We start from the raw sequence: 11,660 nt of genomic DNA on the forward strand, positions 1-11,660 counted from the left end.
CCCTTCTTCCTCTGAGACTCAGATCACAAGTTCTTCAGTCCAATCGACATTTCTTATGTCTGTGGTTCCTCCTCAACTGTGGTTCTTTAAACAATTAATTTTGTTCCCTCTAGCTAGCTTTCTTGTCATTCTCCACTGCTTTCAAATTTCTGTAAAGAGTTTGCATTCATTCTCTTATATACATCTCACTCATTGCTGCTTAATATTCCAAATGCTAATGTTTGTCACCATTATTTAGTCTCAATGCACCTTGTTGTAACTATTAATGGACACACTTCCTATCCAGGTAAGGCAGAAATTGTCCTGTTTTTGGAATATTTTCACTTCTTTTGTTTAGTATATTGTCTTGAATCTAAGAACTGCTAAGTCAAATTAAGTAGAAATGAGTACATTGTCCATGCGTGTGGAACGCTAACATAGCGTAGTCTAGAGAACTGCTTTTGAAGCCACTCACTCCTGTGTACCACCCCATGCTACTGACTCAGGTGGCTACTGATACATTATTGTATTTGTAGTTTTGTTCCTTTATAAAAGGGGAAAATGCCTACCTGGAGAACTGTTGTAAATAGAAATTAAAATAGTAGTATGGTATTCTTTTATTCTTGAGAAGGATATTAAGATGTATTAGCTGTGATTAGTAGAGAATGAATAGGGCCAGCCAGATAGCTCAGCAGATTAAAGCACCTGCTTAGGCAGACACAGGAACCAGGGTTCAATCCCCAGAGGGCAGCGTTGGCCCTGCCCCTGGTGCTCGCTTAGACAGTGTTTGAGACTGGGCATAGTGGCACACGCCGGTAATCCCAGCACTTGGGAGACTGAAAACAGGAGAATTGCTACAAGTCTGATCTATGCCTTAAGACCCTATACTAAATTAATAAAAAAAAAGAAGAGAAAGAAAAGAAAACAAGTGAAAATTGCATTACAAGAGAGAATGTGCTCTGTTACATAGTGAGACATCCAGGAGTAGGGCCAATCTAGGATTTGCTGACTGAATGAGTCAATGATGTCATCCTGGATGCAAGGCTTCCCCTCATATGTGTCTTTGGTATTAAGCACACTGCCCCCCAAATCTCCTATTTATGGAGAACACTGGGATCCCTGGGGTGCTTTGCTCATCAGGAGACATCAATGATGTCATCTTGTCCCTGGTTCCTCCCTTCTTTCTCTGCCTCCAGACAACCATGGATGGAGCAGATTGCCTCTGTCATGTGCTTCTGCCTGGCTATTGCTTCCTTGGAGGAAGCCAAGCCTGGGCTGAAATGTCTGACATCCCAGATTCAAAATAATCCTCTCCTCTTCTGTGTTTCCCACCCAAGGTACATTTTCTAAGTCATAAGAGCACCATCTTTGTCTCCTACTGTTTTCAGCAGTTCGACTCAAAATTCAACCTGTGTGCTTTCTTGACACCAAGATGGCCACCATAGTTCCTACTGTGAACTTAGTGCACTAACAGTTCCCCCCTCGCAACACATTTGAAAAATGAAATAGCTCTTTTTACTCAATATGTCCCTGGCAGACTTATTTACAACTTTTCATTGATAAATGACTACATCCAAGACCTTTCCTGAAGAAATCGCTGGCAAGAAGCATCAGTTGCAAAGGCAGCTGAGGTCAGTCATGATGAGCTTGGAAAGCTACTAAGCTTCTGCTTTCTCAAGAGATAATGGTGATCAGATAGAGAGGAAAGTGAAAATTCTGTCAGTGTAGAAGAAACAGAGTTAAGACAGTAGGGCAGGAGCTCATCGTGGGCTCTTCTCACGATCTTTTAGTTGTTTCTCCAGTCATTCCCATCTAAAGAAAATAGTATTCTTCTTTCCCATGGAAACTATTCTATCTCTTTTCATAGACCCACTGTGTTGAACCACTGCTGTTTCATTATCTTTCCTGAAGTATCCTTATAAGTTCGTATGCTTTGGAATATCTGTTTCTCAAATAATACGCAACTGGAGATGCAACAATGATGCCCTGCACACCAGGCCTCATATGGATTTTACTTTGTTTCTGTTCTGAACCTTTGAATGCCTTTCTGCTTAATGAAAGCTGCAGGAGGACAGCCCCGCTGCACATCAGCTCAGCTTCGTGCATCAACAATGATCATGATTCTACATTCATAATTAATTCTCCCCAGCATTAAGAACGAAGCCTTGGCTGATGAAAGGTTCTTGGTGGATTATTGGAGACATCTGATTCGCTGAAGCAATGGCATGCATGCTGTGTCTTTTTCATCTACATAAGCTTGGGATATGCAAGAAGAAAAGAGGCATTTCACTGTTCCCTCCAGAAATCTTGTTTGACATTTAGCAAGGGACATTTGTTAGAATGTCATTTTGATAAAACTGTTTGGAAGAGTCGCCCAGCATTTGCTACTGAGCTATGACAATAGTTAAGAGACATAATTACTCTGGGCAGGTGTAAGGAAAAAATGTTATCAGTGGACTGCGGCAAAAACCTCCAAGCAACTAAACATGCTTCTCCTGTCTTCCTGTTGAATTAGCGTTTCCCTGACTCACCCCTGCTAAGTGTGAAGTCTGCATTGGTAACAGTCAGCAGCAGTTCCCGTGGCAAGGAGGAGTACAGTAATATATGTCAGAGCACCAACCCCTGTAAGGCTGGGAAGCTGTCTCTGAGAGCAGAAGACATAAAGCCCGGGGCTGAGATTTCATAAGTGAATACCATTATTGTAAGTGATTCTAATAATACCTAATAGTAGCAAACATTTGTTTTGTATCTGATAGGAGCCACTGAACTCTTCTGCAAACTTCCCATTACAGAAACTGTTTTTATACTCCCAAGCTGATGGCACAAGGACTGTTGCTGTCTTTATTTTATAGGCAAAGAAACTGAGGCATAAAGCGGTTTTAAAAATTGCCTAAAATCTTATTAGGATTTGAACTCGAAGATATTTGTTTCATTACAGCCTTTCATAGCTATTGTATTTTACTCCTTTCTTTTTTAAACATTTACTTATTTGATACAGGGTCTTGCTACACAGCTCAGACTCATAGTGAGCCTCCTGTCTCAGCATTGCCAACACTGGGATTACAAGCGTGCATCACCATGGCTAGTCTCAGTGGCCAGAACGGCACACCTGTGTTCCAGGGCTGGCATGATATGCAGTACCCAGGATTGAACCCAGTTTTTCGCTCTTGCCAGGTGTGCACTTAGGCTGCTGAGCTATCTCTCCAGCCTTTTACTACTTTCTTATAAGTCTTAAACATTCCTATTCCACTAATGCGATGGGGAGTCAATGTCTCTGTTTCCTTTCCTATTTAAATCTTGCATCAAAAGGTTAATATTTATTGAGACCATATCATGTGCTAGGTAGGCAATATGAGGGGCTTGGGATCCTTTGGATTAAGCCTCACAATAACCCCATTGGGCAAGAAAATAAAATTTATTAAATCATTAAAGAGTCTCAATCTAAGACAGTGAAGAAAAGAAAAGCTAAGGTGACAGCTTTGGAGTTGTAGGGCTAGGAGTCAAGCCCAAGAAATCAAAGGGGAGCCAAGGTTTTAATGTTGCTTCTCTTCCCAGATAATTTAATTGTAGAATAATATGCAGGTGAAATTTTGCCCTTTTTTATGGTACTGGGAGTTGAACTTACGACCTCACACTCGCCAGAACTATGCTGTGCCATTGAGCTACATCCCCATCCCCACAGGTGAATGCCTGAAGAGACAGAAGCACCAACTAAATATAAGTCTTTTTTGGGCAGAAAGCAAAAGAATAGATCTGTTTTTATTTATTTTCTTTAGTCATTTATTCTTTGACAGAGAACCATTTCTGGAATAATTTTTCATATATAGTCTTTTATAGGACACATTTGTGGAAAAATAAAAATGGCACAGTCTTTTCTCCTATTTGAGGTGGAAAAAACAGCAGAAAAGTTATACAATGCACTGTGGGTATGGAGGGCAGCAACATCTATTATTCCCTTGGAAGGCTTCCTTTGAACTGCTCTGGCTCCTGTTTTGTCTTTATCTATGTATGGCATGGTACAGAGAGGCTATTACCCAATATTTCTTTGGAGGAGTGTAGTAGATATTCAACACTGGGAACCTTTGGGGTACTTATTTGGAGGGTTTTTATGGAAAGTTACTTAATTATTATTTTGAGGTCCCATCCTCTGTCCCCAAATGCTGCCCAGCAGCTACCAAGGTGTGCTGTGCAGAAATTCAGTGGTGCTCAGCACAGAGAGCAGGGTGTCCTCCAACTTGCAAAATCTGCAGCACTGGAAGCCTAAAAAGTCATCATCTTCTCCTATTCTTTATTTGAACCCAAAAATCTGCCAGGCAGAGCACTGCTGTGGCTGTGGGATGGATTTTCTCTTGCTGACTAAAGGGGAAGCTCCCTGTGTCCAACAAAAGACAGAAGGCTTCTCATAAAGGTGAAAAGGGACCCAGGTAGGACAGGAAAGAGGCTCTGGCAATTGGACTTCAGAAGATGCAAGCGTAATTCTTGGTCATCATAAGTAGTGGCTTTATGATACTTTACCATTTTTGGTCTTGGTTTCCACAGGTGAACAATGATATAAATAGCAGCTGGTTTACAGAAAGCCTAGTGATGACTTTAAGATTTAGTACACACTGTACAATATGAGTGGTTAGGATGAAGTAAATGCTTATTAAAAGGGATATATTAGGGCTGGGAATATAGCTCAGAGGCACAGTGCCTGCCTGGCAAGCACAAGGTTTTGAGTTCAATTCCTGATACGAAAAGAAAACAGAGGTAGATTTTATTACTATTATTAGGAACCTGAGGATCCTACCATTGGCTTCAATCCCTGAGTCTCTCACTGTCATTACTTTTCTAATATTCTCCAAAAGCTTCAGCTTAGCTGTTCCTTTGTTGTATCCTAATTTTAGTCTAGACCAAGCTTGTTTCCTCAACCTTCTCTCCTATATCTCCTATTACAAGCTTGCTTTATCAATTGCACCAATCTCTCCAAAAATTTTGTTTTCAGAACCAGGGATTGAACTCAGGCCCTTGTGTTTTCCAGGAAAATGCTTATTCCACTGAGCCATCTCCCTGGCCCTCTCCACATTTCTTAGACTGAATTCCCAAAAAAGAGAATCTCCTGGTAGAATTTGCTTCTGGAGAAGGGCAGAGAGCCCAATTCTTGAGGAATACTCTAGATATGTCATCTATGTCTGATTAAACCTACTTTAATGTGTCTTAGGTTGGAATTACTTAGGCAAGCTTGTTGATTTGACAATGGGTAGCTCAGTGTCTTTCAAAAGGAGACATTCTGAGACACAACTTATATGGTGCAAATGTTGTCAACTAGAAGAAAGAAACACAGGACAAAAGTTTATGATCCATGCAGTTATAATGTAAATTGGTAGTCCATCTGCAGTTTGCTAAGTTCTTCAAAAAACTTTTCAATTCCATCCCAAGGCCAGAGATAGTCATCTATGCATCTTCTAAGCCAAGCATAACATGGCAATGCATATTAGACATCTCAGTACATATTAAAGATTTCCTGAACATTGATGAAATGAATAGATAACAGATATTCTGTACTTTCATTAACAAAGCCAAATTTTAAAAATTGATATACCCTTTTACATCCGTATTATACAAATAGCTTTATTCTAGACTCTGTATTATGACCTTAATTATGGCTATATTATTTAATTTTTCCAAATGAGATCATAAAATATAATTTGTTGCTTCCACACAGAATGTAAGACAAAACTGAGTCCTACAAAGTAATTTAGTTGAACTCAAGTAAGTACTAAGAAGAAAACAAATTCTATTATCCCAAGGTCTAGAAAGAAATGTTCAGTTAATTTCAGATCACATGTACTTATCTCTCTATTGTCAGATATTTGTGATAGCTCATGCTTATTTTGGGGGCCACTCATCTAGCTGTCAAGACTTCTTTGGATACTTATTTACCATACATCATATTATCTGTCTTCTATCTTTTTGTCATGAACAATTTAATAGAAATTCCTTTTGTTTAACATTATCAGTCAAGCATAAAACATACTGATCTCTGTGTTTGAGATTTGAGTTTATTAGTTTCCCTACGATTGTCAGCATTGCAAAAGTAGTCAGTAGTATTGATGACATTGCGGTGTGTGTGTGGTGTGTGTGTGTGTGTGTGTGTGTGTGTGTGTGTATTTCTAATGGTAGACTGGAAAGAGTATCATGTTTCCTCACATTTCAGAAGAGGAACAAACGTGTGTTTCAGAAATGCCCAGATCAATTTTCCGATCTACCTATCTAAATTTGGTCATTCTTAGGGAAAGTTTTCTTTCTTTTTTTTTTTTTTATAAGAGAGTAACAGTAGACTTTTAAGTCTAGATTTAATGGAAATGAAGCTATGATTAAGTAAAAAGGGCTATATGAATGAGTTAGGTAATTTTGTAATATGGAATACAAGCTGTGGTCTGGCAAACGTACACACGACGTTTTGAGAGTGGAGACATTTTGAACAGTCGTAGCAGTAGAGGGGGAAAGATGAGGGTTAGGGTGTATTGAAGTCTACAGCACAGAGCAGAGGAGCATACTCATTTTTGAAAAGCAGATAAAACTTTATATCCAGGACTAATGTGCCTAGCATAGTTGGCTTTTGGCAGTACAGTGAGATAATTGAGAATTAGGGAAGTTGAATGCTGGTAAAACCCAGTGTACTTATTTGATAGAAATTTGGGTCTTTTAGAATTGAGTTTATTAGTTTCAAATTCTGGTCCTAAGGGCCTGTGCTAATTTGTTGATTCATACATTTGCATAATTGCCAGTCCCAATTGAGAAAGTAAGTTTAGAGCTCGGCCAAACTCTGGCAAAGTAATTTTTAGTAGGAAAAGTCCTCCTTCAAGAGACACAACACATAATCTGGGGTGTGGAATATGCTGCAAAATACAGAAGCTTCCAGCATATCTCTGCTCCTGGATTTAGGGTTATAAAAGAAGAACACCTTTGCCTTTACCATAGTAATTGACTTTCGCTCAAGTCCTCTACTTTAATCTTATACCATGGCTTAATTTTCCAGTTCTTCTAGCTGAGAGCTAGGTCACTTTTTCTAGACACTTCTGGAACTTTCCTTTGATGCCTACTAGGGAAGCCATAACTCAAGGTTCTTATTTTACATTCTGTCTGTTTTTCATTGAGGCTTGTCACTGAGTATATTCCCTATGATTGTCAGAGTTGCAAAAATAGTCAATAGTATTGATGGCATTTCCTCACAATTTCCCCTGTAATTGTGCTATTTTAATTAGAGTGTGGATAGGCCTATAAATGAGTTGCTAGACTTTTACTCAGTAAGGAACATCTATTTCTATTTTAATTCACTACTGGTATTCTCTAAGGAAATGCCAAAATGCCTTCCATCTGGAATTAGGAATCCTTTATTTTTGTTGGGGAATCTGTGCTCCCGGAAAACACTTTCGTTTGGCTCATTACTCTGTAGCTGTTCTCTAAGAGTTGGAAAGCTACAGCGTCTTACATGATATCAAGGGTGAGTGAAACACTTTAAGGAAATCACAAAATGCTTCTGCACACTAAATGTTGAAATTTTCATGTTATGAAGTATTAAGGTACCTAGTAATACTCACATTCTTCAAACAAAGAAAGGTGGTTGGACAGACCATGGTAATGGGTGTGACTTTTGTGAACTCACATGTTATAAAAATTTCAAAGCCTGCTTGCCTGACCACAAACACATGGGACAATGTCCTGTGAACAGAAGAACCTGAAGTAAAAGTGCTGTGAGGAGTCAGGGGTACTGAGTCTAGGAAGCGAGTCTTGTTTCACTTCAACTGGGGAAACGTTTGTTTTCCTATGTGAGAAGAGCAGTAGTGTGACAGTGGATAGTGTTTGGGAGTGGCGGCCATGATGGCTGATATCTCAGTTGCCAACCAGGCTTTAGAACCTGGTGCACTTATGCCTTGGGCCTGCATTTGTTCTAAATACGATTCATATTAGCACAGTCCTTTAGGTCCTAGATCAGATGGCTGCCCAGATCAGTTTGTCGGCATTCTGTCAAGGCTTCTAGGTACAGCACTGGTCAAGCTCAGTATGGGAACGTGCAATCATTTGCCCCAATCATTTCATTTGTTCTTCTCTCCTAGCGTTGTGGATTAGAGAGTGTACTTATTCACAAACCACGGAAATGGAACACATTAACAGATGAATATAAAGCTCTCTGGAGAATGGCTTCTTAACGCCCTCCCTAAACCTAGACCTTGAGGACTGGATGATCAGAAGCAGCCACCCAGGTTCAGGCAGAGAAGGCAGAACAGGAAGAACAGAGATCTAGCAATGGGATCTCAGCTAACAACTACCGTCCCTGAGGTCAGACAAGTCAAGAGAAAGAATATTTCTTTTTATCTTACAGTGCACAGAGAGAGCTCAAAAACATTGCTATTGCCTGTCCTTCCTCCCCTTGTATTAGAAGTTTAACCAAATATAATATACATTTTTAAAAAATGAAACATACCTATATGTTATGAGGTTGGCAAACATTCATAAAATCCAAGAATTGCAGAGTTGCAAGAAAACCTAGAGAACATCATTTTGGTGGCTTTCTTACTCTATTGGATGTGGAGCTATTTGTAACATCTCCTAACAGTCCAACCAGTAAAATGCATTCCAGTTGTGCTTCCCTCCTGGACTGGAATACAGAGGCAGAGCTTTTCTGATGCCCATCAGGGACAACCTGGACCCTCAGAATACTCTTTGAAAGCCATGAATCTAGCCCAAACAGTTCATTTCACATGTAGGAGACTGAAATCCTAAATAGATGAAATAATTTTTCCAAGTCTTTTCTTTTTTTCAGAACTGGGGATTGAACTCAGGCCCTTGCACTTGCCAAGCAAGTGCTTAGTCTACTGAGCGATCTCCCCAGCCCACCCCCCAAGTCTTATAGTGAATTAGTGGTTAAACTTGAACAAGGACTTACCTATTGTATTTTCTAACTCAGAATATATTATAATTCAACATATCATCTCCCTTCTCAGTTATTTTGGGACACTTCATTAGAAATAAGTTGTGGTAAGGAGGCAAATCTAAGTTATTCTTCCCATGTGGTCCATCTTTGTTCCCTAATATCATCCATGCACAATGGCCAAGCACTCAGAGAAAGTATTTACCTACACAGGGCTTGAGGTAAGGGACTGAGACAGAAAGCAGGGTGTGGGAAGTTTTATTTAAATGTCTTCAATGCTTTCAGACCTAGTTTCTTTGGAATAAATCTCGCTGGTTATTTATGGCATCCTTTTCTTCTACAAGCATCGCTCAAGCTGAAAACAGGGCTGGAGAGTCATTTCCCACAGATGCACTGTACGTAGAGAAGATTGTGTCTAAATAGGATACTTTTTCAGGTTTTAATTGGCCTAATTACTTCATGTATGTAAAGTGCTTTGAAGAGGAAAGGTGCTATATTAGTGCTGCTTGTTATATTATTTTATTTCTCTCAGAGGCATTTTCTCTTTTCTTAAATTGCCTCTCTTCGAGTGACCTAATAAAAAAATTGCCAGAGAAGAGTTCTTCTTCTTTCTTTTATTTTTTTTTTATTTACAGTACCATTATTCAAACACAAGAAAAGGTGGGGGATTGTTGACATATAGCACAATATGTCCAGGTTGCATTTTTGGTTAATCTGACATTCCTGGTAGTTTTCTAGAGTTAAGGATGAACTGGAGATGTTCATCTGCTCCCAAATGTAATCATTTTTCCGTGTGGAAGCTCAGCAGTTTTCAAAGACCATTTTGCACCAAGAAGACGGTCTCCTGTGGCCCCCTTTTTAAAGGGTTTCAGGGAAACCTGCAGATTCCGGTGGAGCATCTTAGAGGACTCCTAGAAAGGTGTGGCTGCTTTCCTTTCAGCTACACCATTAGGCGGATGGAGGCTTAAGGAGGCATCAGAAAACTGTCCCGACCCATTTTCAAGACTCACTTCTAGGAAAGGATTTCCTTTCTTGTGATACCAGATATTCTCCTTGACACTCTCTTTCTTTTTCCACTTATGAAACAGAACTTCGTATGACATGATTGATTTTCAAATTGTTTGTGAAGTAGGAAGAGGATTCTTGCCTCTTTCCCACAACTGCATTCAATGCAAACTCAGGAACCTTGAAAGTAATGGCCTTATCTACAGCTCTCATGCTCTGAGACCTTTCTCAGTTTCAAGCGATATACGAGGCATTATTTCAGCATTGCTCCCTTTTTTGCCACAAACTTAGGCTGTTTTTTTTTTTTTTTTTAACAAATAATACACTGCATATATTCTTCTTAGTGGTTGATTGCTGTACAAGATGCGGACTTGTGATCCTATTTACAAACACCATTAGAACAAATCATTCTATTCATTAAGAGAATGCAACTATATATCTATCCCAACCACTTTGAATACACAGATACAAAATGGACATTCATCGGTATACCCCATTTTTTCTAAGTTCCGTTATTGAATATTATAGGTGTGTAAACTCAGCAAAATATTCTAAAAGAGTCCAGTAGCCCATAATAGCATTGGGTCTTCTGTTTAACTGGCAATGTCAGAAATTACTGACCTGAGTCCCCCACAGCTCAACTTAACAGCAAGGCCTTATTTCTTATAATTTCGACTTAGGCTGTTTTTGGAAGGAAGAATGTAGCAAGCTAGATAAGACAGGCTCTTGCCTAAAGGACCCTGGGAGATGGTAGAAGAGCCAGATTTGGAAACCAGATGCATCTGGCTGCAAGATGCAAGAGCAGTATCTTGGAAAAGAAGCCCTGAACACGTTGCAAGCCGAGCCAGGAAGCTTAGCGTTACACATCTCATTGAATTATCACCCTAGCTTCATAGAATCTTAGGAAGCTTCTCATAAATTTAGGTCTAGGGAACTAATTTAGAGATAACAAGTTAAAGTTCCACTCGCACATCTGTTTGATGACAATGTCCTAATTTTAAATCCAATGTCATGCATTTTTTCTATTTCAATATAATTTTCTAATTTACCTTTTAAACTATAAATGTGCTTAATATTTAAGCCATGTAAACCCAACTGTTATGTCGACCGATTGACAATAAACCAAGCGTCCAAGTATGAGAAGCTGAAGCATGAGTTAATGAAGCAACTCTAACTCACCTGTAAAACTCAGATTCTTCTAAGATTAATGTCAGTTCTATGTAGTTGTTTTTATTTGGGGGGAGTATATTTTCTGTTCAAAATAATTACAACAAAAAGATAAATAAGGAACCAGTAGTGAATGAGTTTCCTATGTGTCATTCTAAGCACTCTTCATGGATAAATATTTTAATATTCTCACCATAAGTCACATACTATAGTATAATCAGCCCTGCTGAGCAAAGAAGTGAGATCACCTAGTGCATTCAGAAGTGCAGGAAAAAATGATTTTAAACATAAAGTGGGTTCTGAATCTATGGTCCTTGTGGGAGAGAAAGCACAACTTTATTTTATGGGTTGAGACTTTGTGGTAGTCTAACAAGCCTCATTTGTAATACTTAGTTCCATTTCTACCAAATTTTAAAATATGTGTTTAAGGCAAGAAGCAAGGAAAAGAAGGAAGGAAGGAAGGAAGGAAGGAAGGAAGGAAGGAAGGAAGGAAAAAAGAGGAGGAGGAGGAGGAAGAGGAGGAAGAGGAGGAAGAGGAGGAAGAGGAGGAAGAGGAAGAAGAAGAAGAAGAAGAAGAAGAAGAAGAAGAAGAAGA

The sequence above is a fragment of the Octodon degus genome, unplaced genomic scaffold, assembly GCF_000260255.1.
Source record: "Octodon degus isolate 3935 unplaced genomic scaffold, OctDeg1.0 scaffold00018, whole genome shotgun sequence".
Taxonomy (NCBI): Eukaryota; Metazoa; Chordata; class Mammalia; order Rodentia; family Octodontidae; genus Octodon; species Octodon degus.